Consider the following 16762-nt stretch of genomic DNA (forward strand, 5'->3'; position numbering starts at 1 on the left):
CATTAGTATGTGTGTCTTGAGAGCTCTTTAAATCCGTTCACCTACACACTTTCCAAGCCTTCGCGCATCCTGAAGCCGACAGTCCATTTCAGCATGACATGTCCCCCACCCCACCGGGCCACAACCAACCCACGCATGACTCGAGGAACACTCACCTGAGTTTGGGAACATACAGTGGCTCCCAAAGTTGTTGGATTTAAATACGCTCGAATCTCTCTGGGATGCCATAGAGTGAGACATGAGATCCATGTATCCGAAACCGAAGTCTAAGGCACAGTTGTAGATAATGCTGCAACAGGCATGGCTGAAATTATCATTGACTCAATGTTTTGTCCATTGAATGTATATATAGTTAGTTAGCAAGTTATTGACAGTTTTAGTTATCATGCATTAACTACTAAGGTGGTGATATTCAGAATTATCTGTTATTGTTTAATTGCCATTCTGTGATCTTGTACTGGCGATGGCTATGGCATTTGGGTGAAAAGTTTAAAATAAATAAGCTTTTACATGACTTTTCCTCCGTTTTTATATTTTTATTATTAATAAACAGGCTGGTATAATGCATAATGTATGGATAACACGTGATCGTAGTAAACGACCTAACTGAAATCGATTGCTGTACAGTGAGCACTAGACACCCACTGATGTGGGAGACCTTCGAATGAGAAAGGTGGCTGATTGGATGAATACATTCTCCAGTTTTCAGTTATTTATTTGCCCTAAGTGACAGCGCTATAGATATGGCAAAAACATTATGAATCAATAGACTAAGTATTCGAATTGCGGGAGAGGATAAGGCTGTGGATGATTGTGATGGGATGAGAGTGTAAGGAATATGTCCTTGGAATCCGTTAGGTATCCCGAGACCAGCGGAGTTACACCTGAGTGCCTACTTGAAAACAGCTGCGAGTCTACGTGTTCGTTGTTTTCATTTCCTTTGAAACTGTTACCTCCAGCAGGATAAGAGGTGTCATGCCCGAAGAAGTAGCTTTATCATGGCTCATTTTTGAAATGTGATGACCAGACTTCAACCTGATTGTGGGATGAAGTGATCCTATCCCTTTGGCTTTAGCAGGCCCACAACCTTCCAAGCATGCTTCGATTTCGTAACCGAAGTACGAGGATAGGATGTTCACCCTATGCTTCTAAGTATTCCTGGCTGTATCCCTGTGTCCACGGGGCCAGTTTGTCTGCTTTCGGGATGAAAACCCCCAGATAAACTGGTGGAAAAAATCCTGCTGTCCACGCCCAAGAACGGCTAACTTGGCTATGGTCGAGGAAGATCCTTAAGCTCCTCACGTCGGCGACGGGAATCGAACCCAGGACACTCCTTCCCCAGGCATATGGTTGCGAAGCGCAAAGCCACTAGGCTAACCGCGCGGTTAGCCTAGTGCTCATGGAGTACTTACGAATCTCATTGAGTACTTACCTAGGTGACTTGAGGTCCCTTTGGTTCTAAGGACTAAAGGAAGTACTGCTCACTACTGGGTAAAAGTACCTAAATCAATGGCCGTTCATTCTCTATACAGATCTTGGATAGATGAAGAATACTGGTTAAAGTCTGGATGTTCGTTGAATGACTATCCGGACTTCAACTACTAAGTTTGCACTTTCACTTCCTACTTAAAACTGAAATTCGGTTGACTTTTGAAATTGATCACATGTAGAGTATCGAGTAAGTAAGGCTTTTTTAGTCCACTCAGATATAGTGAAATTTATGAGTCGCATTTTCCGATGGAGTGCCTTGTGAAGTCCAAACGAACAATACGAATTTGATTGCCTGAGATCAAAATGAAAATTTATTAGAAGAAAAGCAATTACGTCTTTATATCAACTAGAACGTGAACCACATGAGTGAAATAAATCACCATGCAGAGGAGATATCAGACTTATACACAAAGTTCCATCCTGCATTTAAAATGTCAACTGTCACAAATTCTGTTACCGTTTCATTTGGTTGGTTCGACAGGTTGAGAATCGTAAGGTGGAGGAGGATAAGGAGGAGCATGCAGACGTTGAGGAGGAGGAAAATTCTCTGCTTGTTCTGAACTTCCATACATGAGATTCGAGGTTCCATACCCAGAAGAACTTGCGTTTGGATTAATCAAAGGAGGAGAAGAGTCATGTGTAGAACTATGTTTTTTCAATATACAACGACAGCAAATATAAACGATTGGCGATAGACCAGCAACAATAATTATCAATCCTATGATGAGGCCGATGACGGATCCTGTAGAGAAGTGTCTGCCGTGACCTAAAAAGAAAATTTAAATCAGTCTTCACAACATGCACGCAATTACAAGAACAATAATACTATGATCAACTGATATTAATAATTAAATCTGAGTAAAATGATAAGACAATTGATAACTACAATTATAAAACTGGTCACTTATTATGAAAGATTTTTCTTCAGCAATTTCAACAATACATGAAATCTGAAGGATTTTTACTGAACATGTTTGCTCATAGCAATCTACGCACAATGAAAATATCATAAAGATATTATATGCTAAGCCTTGTTGCTAACTTTAAAGCGTTAATGCTTAGAGCAATATATGTTACTATAAAATCGAGAGAAGATTGTTAGGTGGAGTTCCATTCTTCATTTTAACTATCAACAGACACCCGAATAATACTTACAGGGTGTTCGGGATAAATTTGACAGTTTCGTAAGGAAAAAGAAAATCTTCTTTGTATCTATTAAATTTAATGAATTGACAAAAAAACATTACAGGCAGAGTTAATTACAATACTATCAACAAGATTTACTCAAAATAACCACCATTAGCATCGATCACAGCTTCAATTCTGCTTCGGAACCTCGAACAAGCTGATGCTACAGTCTCCCTGGGAAGGGCCGCAAAAACTGTTTTAATTTTATCCATTAACTGGGCTTTTGTATTACTGGAAGTGCGATTGGTGTCTTTTTCAACTGCGCCCCATACAAAATAATCCATGGGGTTAAGGTCTGGGGAGTTTGGAGGCCAAACATTTGGACTGGTGAAGTCGTAGAAATTTTCAGACAACCATTTTTGACTTTTCCCAGAGGTGTGGCAAGGGGCCGAATCCTGCTGCCATACATACGGCCTACCATTGGCTACCCTTGTTATCCAGGACTTGACTACAGTTAGCAACTCCACGAACAAAGCCCGAATTCCAATGCCAGGGTTCTTCAACACCTGTTCCTGCAGATTTGCGAGGAATTCTGCTGTACGAACGCAATCAGATCGTCTGCTAGGGATCTTTCTTCTTGCTACATCCTCGTAGTCACCATTGCAAGTCTCTAGTTCATGCCTGATTGTTTTTACTGTATTCAGGGAGCATTGGGCAGCAGTCGTAATATCCTTATTTTGATGGCGGGCACGAATCATCATGATACAAGTTATTCTCTTCCATGATTCAGGTGGGTTCCAGCTATCCATCCTTTCTGACATCTTGTATATGAATGAAGAAGGGTCCAAACTTTTAAATGAAGAGAAGTGTGTGTTAATACATGTAACTTACGGAAAAATATAATTAATTATAAATATGTCAAATTTATCCCGAACACCCTCTATATCTCTTTTAAACTAGTTGTTCCATCTCCATGTGTCAACAAGTATTAACGTGATCAAGATTCCAACTTGGAGGTGCTAACTTTCCAAATGCCTTACGGAAAATATTTAGGGATCGTTATATTTGATTTGATCATTATGAATGTCAGTGTAAATGAAAAATGCGGGCCAGGTGAGTGACTGAAAATCACTTCAACAGGTCAACACAGATCACTCGAACGGCATTCAACCTTGGTGGACGGCTATCTTTAGACATCTTATTTTCTGATTTTTATATCAAAATAGATTTCAGACATTCGATTAACTCAAGGAGGACATTAATACTACTGATAAAATTTGGAGAAATCATTAGGGTTACGTTACGTGCATGTATTTGACGTTATTAAAGGATTTGCCGATCGTGAAAAGAAATGATGGACTGGCAGTTAATAGTGAAAAGTGAAATGATAGTCGTAAAATGACAAATGTAATGTAGTGGGGAATATTTTTAAAAACACTCGTTCAATTTTTAAAGAATTCTTCCAATCACGTTATTTAAAAAAGGCAAAAACATTTTAGTAAAATCTAAGAGAATTTGTTTATTTATTGAAGAAATGTACCCCACACCCACATCTATCTCTCTCTCTCTCTCTCTCTCCATCCTGGAAGATATGACCTAGCACCACGTGACGACTTAATTAGGACTTGAACCTTGAAGCCGAGAAGAAAATTCGGATAATAACAACATTTGTCATCTCGTAAAATGCATCTCGCAAAATGTAACATTAGAGAACTGTCGAAACTCTGCGTCCCATTTTAGTCGCCTCTTACGACATGTATGGGCTACAATATTCTTATCCTGGCTTTATACAGCGAATTTTTTTTTTTTTTTTTTTGGCTAGATGGGTAAAGCAAGAATGCTTTTCATATTCCCCGTTATCTGTATCTACCTAATAAGGTGTCGATCCTCCTCTAGCGCCAATAACATCCTGTACTCTTCGAGGCATCGACTCCACCAGATGCCGGAGGTAATTCCAGCCATGCCTGCAGCAGCATTGTCCACAACTTCGTCTTAGACATCAGTCTCAAATACATAGATCTGATGCAAAAGCAGCGTTTCTCATGATACTTGAGAAACTTCAGTGAGGATGGTTAAAAGTTTAGAAACACTCAAAATTGATGAAATCATATAAAGAGAAATAAAATCAAGAAATAATATAACTAGATTAACTTTCCATAAGAAAAAAGTATTATGTGTACAATTCAAATTTTCTACTTTCTTTCCCACACCTTTTACATCAATAACACATGGCACCATAACTATCTTAGAAACGACTGTAGCAACGAATGGTGGAATTTAGAATTTGAGGGAATCGATCAATCGACCGTGAAATGCGGTGATTGATTCATTCAATCCAATACTCTTGGAGGGTAATGGATGGCAATGCTGTAGCCAATGAAGTTCTAACTGAGGCTCGGCTATTGCTGTTACCCTCCTGTCATGATCAGAGTTTTAATTGCTCAATAACACCTTATCCATATACTGTTCTCTACAGATAACGGGGAAGATGAAAAGCATTCTTGCTTCGCCCCTTTAAGCCAGTCCTTATAAGGACTAGCAACGAATGGTCATCAATCGTGGAAACAATGCAGAACATCAACATCAAATTTATATCAGCTAAGAACACCGATGACAGAATCCGAATTCAACTAAAAGGGGCTTTGGATTACCGCCCAATCACCAGACTTTTGGACGAACTGAATGTCCCTTATCATACATTTCAACTCGAGTGAAAGAAATCTAAAAGTAGTCAGATGTAATGGTTTCTGCCAGACCTCTGACTACTCACCTCAGATCACAAGGCCTTGAACCAATTAAGATCTCGCGCAAACAAGCGCCCCATGCCTCTGGTCTTAGTGGGGGATGAGTAAAGACCACAGAGAAATTTACGACCTTAAGATAGTCTGCATCTTAGTCATCAAGACAGAACCACTGATAAGAAAGGCATCCGCCGGTCAAATGTTATTGCTGCCAAAAATTTGGGCATGCACAAAAGTTATGTAAAGCAGATTACAAGTGTGTAAAGTGCAGTGACAGCCATCCCTCGCACACTTGCACAAAACCACGCTCTACACCTGCTAAATGCACGAATTGTGGCAGCCCACATCCAGCCAGCTATAACAGCTGCTCAATTCATCCTTCTGTAGGTTCTTAGAAAACCGGCGCTTAGAAAACTCATTTCGGGGCTTAGAAAACTCATTCGAGAGTTTTCTAAGCACCGAAAGCTGCTCTACTTTTCGGTTCAGGCGCTTCCATTGCCTTGAATAGGGTGAGCCAAGTGCTCGTTAATCTTTAACACAAATCTATTTCCTAGCGATGAAGGGATAATAATCCATGGGATTGAGGTCCATCAAGCCACAGAAGTTAACAGTTAACAGTAGCAACGAAAGTGGATTAAAGAGAAGTTGATTGAGTCGTTTTTAGGACTTCCAGGGTAACGAATGGCAATGCTGTAGCCAATGAAGTTTTAACTGAGGCTCTGCTATTGCCGTTACCCAGCCATGACTAGAGCTTTTTAGCTCAATAACACCCCACCCACACAGATTTTCTTCATTCAGATGACGGGATAAAGAGTAAAGGACTCAGTCCATCTCCCAGTTCTTTTAAGAACTTAGCAACGAAAGTTGTGCAGTGGTCAACACTGCACAACTTTAACGTAGTCAAAGATAAACCACAGAGTGCATGATGAACTTATCGTCAATATTTGTTATATGATTTCTTAATGTAATGTAATATGTAAAAACGTTCTTTTTTTATTGAAACTTTGATATGTCCCAACTCAGTGCAAAAATATTACACTGGCCAACAAAAAAAAATTCTTTTTCTGTTGATTACGATCTGACACTTTTTTCCCTCTATGGCATTTTCTTTTTGCTAATTTGTAAGTTTTTGATAGTTTTAAGGAGGCAGTACTATTTAGAGGATCAATAAAATCGAGTTTTTAATATTATTTTCTGAAAGCATGTACTTTTAAAAATCTGTTCCTAACTTTTTGTAAAGAAATTCAAAAAATTCCCGAAGATATAGCCGAAGATTATTCAAAACGGTGAGCAGATCAGAATCGGAGCGCTCACCGCTCTCGCTTGTTAGTAAAAGAATAAATGCGTAAGAAAGAACCTGTAACGGCACGTACTGGCGCCTTGAATGCGAGATAGGCCGATAACCGACCTAATACATCTAGGTGATGAAAAGTAGGCGATGACAACTGCCTAAAACAGGTGAATGCTATATGCGTCAGAGCGGACAAAGAACGATCGAAATCAGTCAATCGTTAATTGATCGTGAAAGTATGATGAGCGCTTATAACATTTCAATGAAGTCTCTGGTTTTTTTGTCTTGTTAATTGCATGTTAGTCGGCAGTGAAGAAAAGACATCATGTCTACTACTCGAAAATGTGTCAGTAGTGTAGATTCCTTCTGCTACATTTGTCTTTACTGTTCCCAGTCAAAGGCCAAATATCACTCATTTAGTTAAGAAAGTGTACTTTGCATACTTTGATGTAAAACTTGCAGATCAGGACAATTCATGGGCTCCAAATAAAGTGTGTAAGTCATGTGTAGAAAATTTACGACAGTGGAGCAAGGGAAAACGCCAAAAATTAGCTTTTGGCATTCCAATGATTTGGCGTGAACCGAAAAATCACGTAGACGATTGCTACTTTTGTTTAGTTCAGACTTTTGGTTATAATAAGAAGAATAAGAAAAAATTGTGTATCCAAATCTCGACTCAGCAATTCAGACAGTTGCTCATTCCAATGAAATAGCCGTGCCAATTTATAAAGAACTTCCTTTACTTGAGAACAAGCATGATCGGGATATGCCAGATGTTCTTGAGGAGCAAGACCAGGATATTGATTTAGACAATGAAAATTTAATTTCTAGTTCTGGACCGCAACGTTTTACTCAAGCGGAATTGAATGACTTAAGTAAGAGATTTGGGCCTATCAAAGGAATCATCGGAATTGTTAGCTTCAAGATTAAATGAAAAAACTTACAGATACGAAGATAACTTTTTATTGTAGCAGGGAAAGTAATCTTGTACAATATTTTAAACACGAGTGCGGGTTTGTTTACTGTAACAATGTGTCAGGTTTACTAACTGAAATGAGTGTTGTACAATATCATCCAAATGAGTGGCGTTTATTTATCGACAGTTCAAGCAGAAGTCTCAAGTGTGTCTTACTACACAATGGGAATGTATATGGCTCAATTCCTATGGCTACTCAGTCCACTTAAAGGAAACATATGAGGACATTAAAAAGGTTCTGAAGTTATTAAAATATACAGACCATAACTGGATCACCTGTGTGGATCTTAAAATGGTGAACTTTTTACTTGGCTTTCAAAGAGGATATACAAAGGTTTCCGTCTTTTCTATACTTCTGGGATAGTCGAGCTAGAAACCAACACTGGAGTCAGAAACATTGGCCTCTTAGAATATCCTTAAATGTTGGAGAACAGAAGGTTATAAATCGACCTTTAATCGACAGAGAAAAAATCATTTTTCCACCTCTACACATCAAACTAGGTCTTATGAAGCAGTATGTTAAAGATTTAGATTTACAAGGTGACTGTTTCCAATACATATGTAAAACATTTCCACGACTTAGTTATGAAAAAATTAAAGCCGGTGTGTTTGATGAACCGCAAATTAGAACTTTAATGAGAGACCCAAATTTCATCAACTCTATGAACGAAATTGAGAAAGAGGCCTGGACTTCATTTACGATGGTTGCGAATAATTTTCTTGGAAACAAAAAAGCGTGCAATTACAAAGATCTAGTGGAAACAATGCTTGAAAATTTGTTGATAGGCGGAGGAGGGGAGATATGATTGAGACATTCAAATTGCTAAAGGGATTCTATAGGATTAATTCAGAGGATATTTTTGAGATCAGGACTGGTGGTGGTGGGAGAACTAGGGAACACCTATGGAAGCTGGCCAAGAGTGTGGTTAGCAGGGGTGTTAGAGCTGGGTTCTTTACTTTTAGAGTGGTAAATGAGTGGAATAAGCTGCCAGAGTCTGTTGTGGGTGCTATGACGGTGAACGAGTTCAAGACAAGGTATGATAGATACTGTGAGATTGTAATCGCATAGTTGTGTGGACATGATGTTTAGGGCCTCCCTCGATGAGTCTAAGGACTCCTGGAGTCGCACGAAATAATAATAATAATAATAATAATAAAATTTCCAGCGTCTAGGTTGCAACATGAGCATAAAGCTTCATTTCCTATACAGTCATCTTGATAGATTTCCCGAGAATTTAGGTGCTGTAAGCGATGAACAAGGCGAAAGATTTCATCAAGACTTAAAAACTATGGAAGACCGGTACCAAGGAAGATGGGATTCTCACATGATGGCCGACTACTGTTGGAGTATTCAAAGGGATTGCTAAAAACAGAACACACATCAGAAATTGCTACAAACAAAAATTTATTCCCTGAAACTCGTGTGTAAGTGAAATTGGTATTTTTTTATAAATATTCTTGTAATTTTTAATGAATATTGTTAAGCAGTTATGTATCTAATTATCGGCCTCTCGCGCATTCAAGGCGCCAGTACGTATCGTTGCAGGTTCTTACGCATTTATTCGTTTACTAACAAGCGAGAGCGGTGAGCGCTCCGATTCTGATCTGCGCACCGCTTTGAATAATAGGCTTTATCTTCGGGAATTTTTCGAATTTCTTGATAAAAAGTTAGGAACAGATTTCTAAAAGTACATGCTTTCAGAAAATAATATTAAAATCTCGATTTTTTTGATCCTCTAAATAGTACTGCCTCCTTAAAACTATCAAAAACTTACAAATTAGCAAAAAGAAAATGCCAGAGAGGAAAAACCTGACGTGATAGAGAAAAATCGGTTTGATATTTGAAATCAGCGCACCCAAATTAGTAAAAAACAAGTCTCATATAAAAGTCGTCAAAAATTGTGTTGGACTATGTTCTCAAATATGTTAATATCCCAATATGTTAATTTTAGTAAAAATATCCCAATACATTAACTAATATCATTTTAAAGCCACACTAGGATAACTGAAGTAATATTTAGTTCTAAAGTTTAAAGTATAACCAATGTGCTTATACTCAAAATAATCAACATTCGAACCCACGCGATTAATTGTTTATCGAATATTTTGATATCTTGGATATACCGAGAATATTGATGATGGGAAAATGTTTAACGGCGTATTCAATCAAAGACAGCTCCTGACGGAACAGATTGCAAAAGGCCCGTCATATTTTTATAACCGACAGCTGAACCTTCGATTGGGTTTAATTCAATGCAGTTCTCATTTCCTTTTAGCTCCTTAAATTTTGCAGCAGCTATCACATCTATTAGAGGCACCAGTACGTCAACATAAACAACGCTTTTTTTTTTTTTTTTTTGACTAGATGTGTGAAGCAAGAATGCTTTTCATATTCTCCGTTATCTGTAGAAGAAAATGTATGGATGGGATCATATACTGTTATAAGCTCTGATCATGGCAGGAAGGTAACAGCAATAGCAGAGCCTCAGTTAAAATTTTATTGGCTACAGCATTGCCATCCATTACCCTTCCTGGGTACCCATTTTAGTCGCCACAACGAAAAATTCCTTATAGTCCTTAAATGGGCGAAGCAAGAATGCTTTTCATCTTCCCCGTTATCTGTAGGGGACAGTGTAGGGATAAGGTGTTATTGAGCAAGTAAAGCTCTGATCATGGCAGGAGGGTAACAGCAATAGACGAGTCTCAGTTAGAACTTCATTGGCTACAGCATTGCCATCCATTACCCTCCAAGGGAATCACCGCATCTCACGGTCGATTCAAGTTCCTTTATCGACCATTTGTTAACTTCTATGGTAGATGGAGCTCTTGGCTCTTTATCCCTATTTTACTTGAGGTAGCTGGGTGGGTATTATGTCCGCTCTTGGTGAGCTTTTCTAGTGGTTTTAATTTTAAGATGTTTTTTGGTCCTCTGTGTTTGAAGTTGTCTGTTGGGGTTTAAAGCTCATAATTCAAATATGCAGCAAAGGAGAAAATTAAATTTGAGTAAAACAAAACCTAATGCACCACTTTTAGAAATCCCAGGGTACATAATTCAAATAATAATGTACATCAACTTACCAAACGTATTGACCATTTAAATATTAAGTTTCAAGTCAGTTCTTGGTGTTAAAATAAAGTCATAGTTTTGAATTAATCCAATTTTTAACAGGGACTCTTTCCTTTCCAACTGTCCATTTTTTAACATGGAAGTCTATGGGCGACCGCTGTGCGCATCGTGATGCGTTAGCAGGCGCCTCGTCCTCGTTCGCGAACGGAAGTGACGTCACCGGAAGGGGATGAAGCGGACGTTACATCAGGCAGACGTCACAATGACGCACCGATGGGTAGAGGAGGACAGCTTCTCGCCAGTGGAATAATTGCGCCCGCCAATTTTGAAACGAACATTCCTTTACCAGAGGAACTAAACCTACTTAGGATATAAAGAAAACAGCTATAACACAAATAAGAAGCACTTTTGCTGGATGTCACCACAGATGAAACCTGTTAGAGAAGCTGACGCGCTGGAAGGGCATATGCGGCGGAACTAAATATATCCCATGCACGATGCAATGTTGTCGGTTGAATAGTAGTCGATAACACTTAACAAGCACAAGCAGCACTGAGGAGAATATAAATAAAGCATACAAGAAATGAAGTAAAAATGAGTTGGGTATTCGTTTCGTGTTTGTTATCACCACACAAACGCTATCATGACTTCATATTTTTGGCTACTGTTAGGGTTCCGTCACTGGCGGGAAAATGCAGCCGAACATGGTATCCTCCACACGCGGACAACGTCGGTGCGATTGCTGGATGTCTCGGTTTGTATGGTATCGTCGGTTTCCATACAATGCACAATTCCTAAATACATACATACAGATCCAAACATAACCAATACAAGCAGCACATACCAAGTAAGAGAGGACAAAGTTAGATTTTTTTACAAAACGAATGCGCACATATCACGAACAGAAACTAACTCCCTGCAGCAGGAAACCACCACGTGGATGAAGATGGCCAGTAAATACAATACCTGTGGTAAGATGGCGCTTCTGGTCATCGTTATCGCGGGCGATTTATATAGCAGCATTTACAGAGCGATGAACCTGATATATTGTTAATATCGCATTTTAATCTACGAAGTGCTTATTTAATAGTTACATTTGAAATTGGGAATTCGTGCATTAAATATGTCTGTGATCGTTCTTCTATATATATATATATATATATATATACTTTATAATATAAAATGATAATTAAAATAAAGTGATATTACATCCCATTTTGTTCCGCTACAAAACTTAGATGTTAAACTTAAATATTCAAATTTAAAAAAAAATAATCACTAATAACTAAAAATAATAACTATCCAGGTTTGCTGGACGTGTATATACTTCCTATGCTTTTTTTTTTTTTTTTATTGTTCTCTGTGAGGAGTAAGGTTTTTCTATGTGCCCCCCCCCATAGAGAGTGAGGCCCCAGCTTGCGCATCATGCGCCTAATGGTAAATGCGGCCCTGAATATATATATATATATTCCTTCAGAAGTCGCATTAAACAGCCTCAATCAGTTTCGAATTAATTCATCTATATTGATTGTAGATGCAATTTCATGCTCTGTAGATATTATTATTATTAGACAAGTGAGTCGTTCCTGAGCCATCGTAGAGCGAGTGTAATTTGTTTAAAGTTTTAATTTTGAGTAACTCGGGAGGGGGGGATTCAAATACTCTGTTTATGTGATAGAAACTGATCTTACCCAACTAATTAATAGAAACAGCAGCAGCACACAAAAAACCTGTTGTCTCTGGATTAAACTGCTAATTCAGGATTAATAAGTCGCTCAGTGTTTGGTCAACCCAAGTCAAACATTTACGAAGAGAAAATTTCCAGAGGAGATTGAAATTTAGTAATACTGATAAGAACAATAGTCTAAAAGTCCAGGTAGTCCAGAAGTGAAAACCATATATGACAAAATTAAACTAGTTTATTTAAGTAAAAACACAAAAATAAATACAACCAATATATCTTAGAGTTCATAATTAAAAGGACTAATAATAGATTTCTACAGATGCGTCTCATCTTGTTTTGGTATTAAAGTTATTCTGAAGCATTATGAATTTTACTATTTTATTATTATGCCGCTAATATTTCTTCAAATGAGTCACATTTTACAACCAAACTGGCTATGTTAAAATCCCTTTGACCTAATTAAAACGTAGAATGCTGTTGAAACTACATCACTATTTTATCTGTTCAACTGCAATCTCCCCCCACCCCCCGCCGTTAATGGATTATTGTCTTTATGTGCACTGTGTTACTTAGAATTTCTTTACTGCCCTACGATATTTGACATTTTTTGCTGCACAATTTGTTGTCTCTTCCCAAAATAAAAACGAATTTCACATGTGCAAAAATAAATAATCAAAATGTTTGTTTGCATTGGAAAGATTATGTCAAATATAATTTTTAAATAACATTTATTACAATAAATATTACATTTTGCTTTCTTTCCTTATAAAATAAGATTATATGGGTCTCACATTTCAATTTTAGGAACGATTTTTTTTTTTATGAACAATAAATGGTGTTAAACTGCATTACTCGAGGTTTCCGATTGCGAGCCTTTTTAATATCAAAAGTTTTTCCAATGGTATTTTATTCACAGACTCTTCGCTTTTGTCTTTTGCTTAAAACTGCAAGTTTTTTTTTATATTTTTTTTAGGATCCGCATTACTATACTATAATATCCAGTGTAACCACTGTAGATATGCTGAAAATATAATACATGGAATAGAAAACCAAAAATAATATATGCGGGAATAAAAGGCGTTAGCTGATTCCCTCCCCTTCCCCCCCTCACTAACACAATGGACACGACTACTTCAAATATCTTATTAGCAGGGATGCAATGTGCCTTTATTTATTTTTCGGAAACGAAAATCACAAGTGCGGCAAGCTTTTTTCACCATGGCCGCGTATGGTGACATATACCGTAAAAAAGCAAACATGCCGCGTGTGCTCGGCCGCATATGCACGCAAGCGACCGATCGTAACCATAGCCACATAGGGAGACCACGGTCGCTATGCTAGCCGCCGACGGAGAGAAAGAGATACGAGCGTCACCATGACGTCAAACTGATGTAACTTCGGCTTCATCCCCCTTCCGGTGACGTCATTTCCGGTAGCGAACGAAGACGAAGTACCCGCTCAAGCATTAATGCGTCCGCTGCGGTCTCCCATAGGCTACCATGTTAAAGAACCAGCCGTTTGAAAGGAAAGGAAAGATTTTCGAAATGGATTAATTTCCAAACCTGAAATGAGCCCCAATTTTAGTAAGTTGCGCTATTCTCACTGAAAGGTAGCAAATTGCATGACATGCTAATATCGGAATTTAGATTCGATACGATCTTTCTCACGTTTAGTCAGTCCTGGAGGTAAATAAAGATGCATTCTTTGGGTTACAATTTAAGCAGTTCATAATTGAGAGATATGAATAAAAGATATAACAGAGAAATGATATTAAATAAATAATTAATAATAATTAGTATGGAAGTTTGATGTTATATTCTATTTCTTGATTTAAATTATTTGTATTATGAAGATAAGATATTAAAAATAATACTTAACTACATCAGAATACGAGAGAAAGTCTCAAAATCTGAAAATTAGTGTGATAATTTATAAATGGGCACCAGTACACGATAATTTTTTTTGGTAACAAAAACAGCAGTTTAAAAAGCTATTCAAAACAACCCAGTTGATCTATTAGTTCCTCCAACCCCAGGGTATATTCCTGCTCAATACCACTAAAACCGACAGACTCATTTCTACTCTTTGCCAATACCATAACGCAACTACACATTCTGATGGGAAACAGACATTCCGGCTCCCACTAGTCGATAAACATTTTCAGGGTTATTTAATACGCTGTAGCCTCAGCCAATGAATATCATTTCATTTTTTGTGAAGAGGTCACTCATCACTAAAGGCACCGTCTTAAGATAATAAACATAAAATCACAAGAGACCAGTATAAATAACACGTTGCCTTGTCGTTCAAGTGCCAGTTATTCACATGTAAATTTATTTGGAAAATAGCAAAAATCATTCACAATTAGTTTAATATATCAATAAATAACACGAATAACCTGTTTGAAATTCTAATATTAAGAGTCTAAGTAAAATAAATTCGCATTAACTATTATTACACTTTTATTAATGCAAAGTTAATTTTCTTCAATGATGCTGGGATTATTTTTTTTATGACCAAGACATCGAGGTCTAGTGTGCGTGAAGTGTTGTTTATATTATTTCATTATCTGCTTAATAGAGTGGCTATGCTTTATCTGATTATAGTCAACTTGCAGAGAATCTTCACATCGTAGTAACCATTGATGATTGAAAGCTATCGCATTTTTTTATTTTTTCTCTTTTTTTTTTTTAAACAAGTCTTAAAGCTCAATCAACTATATTTAGTTTTCTCGGGCCTTTACCGATAATAATTTGGACTTCGGACTTATACTAAACTCAGGCAGACTTTATTATCGGGCCACAAGCGTCTTTGTTTGTTTGACTGATTTTGTTTCTATGGTAAAATACAGCCAACTGGCTTACGCGGAGTGATAACACCACATCCAATGTCTAAAAGAAAACAACAACAACTAACACACCAACCTACCAAAACTGAGATATAAAAATGCTTACAGACAGGAGTCAACAATAATAAGGAATGCCATGAAAATATCACGCCAGTACCACAAATTCTGGCATTAAATACCAAACACCTTCCTATACAAATACAATAAAAATTCTACACCAGGTGCAATTTACTCTCTACGCTATCTCACAAACATATTTAGCATTTTTTGCAATGACAAGCAACCAATGGCATCACTGCCAGTGACTAAACACGTGACACACACGTAGTCACATGGTTTATGCGAGTTAACTTTAATTTACTTATCTTTTGATTACTTAATTTTTAATTTACTTATATAATAATAATAATAATAATTTTATAATATACTTTTAATTTACAAGTTTAGCTATTATCATTTTTCCTTATAAATTACATTTATGTAATATTCCATAAGTAATTAATATTTCTAAATTCTGTAATATTAAGCAACACTAAACAACTAACGTAATTCTCACTTACTTAAAGCCTCGACACTCGAGAAATAAACCATAGAGAGAACAGTTTGTAATGTAGTCTTCTTAATGATGATACTAGACATCTCTACGTGAATAAACCCAAAAAATGGAGCACTAGAAATAAAAATAAATTTGATCATATATCCAATATGGATATTATCCTAAGTATATTCATATAACTTGATTTTTACGAGTGCAGAGCGAAACAACTTCTGTTCACATAAATCTCCCAAACTTTCTTAAGTGGTCCGGAAAACCTGTAGAGTACTTTCGAAGTCGCGGCTGCGCGTTTTCACTTTGCACACCCCAGGAACAAATTTCTTCCAATTTTGCGCAAAAAAACACAGCTGAGAACAGTGTATAAGGCACTTAATAAATATTAACTCGAAGATATTAAACAAAGACTTTTCACCGATCACAATTGAGCACACGAGTCGCAATTCTTCGTTTATCGATTTCGTCATCAAACACGTGGTCGTCTTTGCCACAACGTTATCCTCGCATCAGCCATATTGAATTGTTATTCAAGCTCGCGTCATGACATGCTTGCAGCATCGAAGTCATTCAGAAGAACGGAGATACACTATCTGACATATCACACGCTAAACTACTTCTCGCGTCATCTGGAACTGCTTCGCAGTGACGGATATGACGTCACACCAATGTATTATTTTCCTTCTTAGTGGACATGTTATAACTCACCTGCCCACTAACAGCATTTGTTCCTTGTGTAATAATGCACTGGGCTAGTTAAACTTTGACAAGTTTCAACAGTTAATACTGATCAGCCACCGGCAAACTTTCCAAAGCACAAGTCACTATTTCTGCACATGCGTAAACCTAGCCTCGTCAGAAGGAACCATTCTATTCAGGGAGGGGAAGTATTAGTCAGACCGTGCAACGCAAGGCCTGACTAAATTACCAAGTACAACCATACTTTGTAATTTAGTCATTTGCGTTATTAGGTAGTGAATATATTT

At 37.4% G+C, this 16762-nt stretch overlaps 1 protein-coding gene across 1 annotated transcript in view; it reads right to left on the minus strand.

Moving 5' to 3' along the window:
• The window catches only part of LOC150103542 (uncharacterized), a 65610-nt gene extending 49101 nt beyond the window's left edge, over positions 1-16509 (minus strand). The window contains exons 1-2 of the transcript XR_016548779.1: positions 15787-16509; positions 1433-2257 (exon numbers count right to left, since the gene is read on the minus strand). The gene's annotated coding sequence lies outside the window, so the exon portion shown is untranslated. The remainder of the gene's footprint in view (positions 1-1432; positions 2258-15786) is intronic.
• Between the last annotated feature and the right edge of the window lie 253 nt (positions 16510-16762).

Source organism: Typopeltis vanoorti, chromosome 9 (genome assembly GCF_054136105.1).
Source record: "Typopeltis vanoorti isolate ZY-2024b chromosome 9, IOZ_Tvanoo_1.0, whole genome shotgun sequence".
NCBI lineage: Eukaryota > Metazoa > Arthropoda > Arachnida > Uropygi > Thelyphonidae > Typopeltis > Typopeltis vanoorti.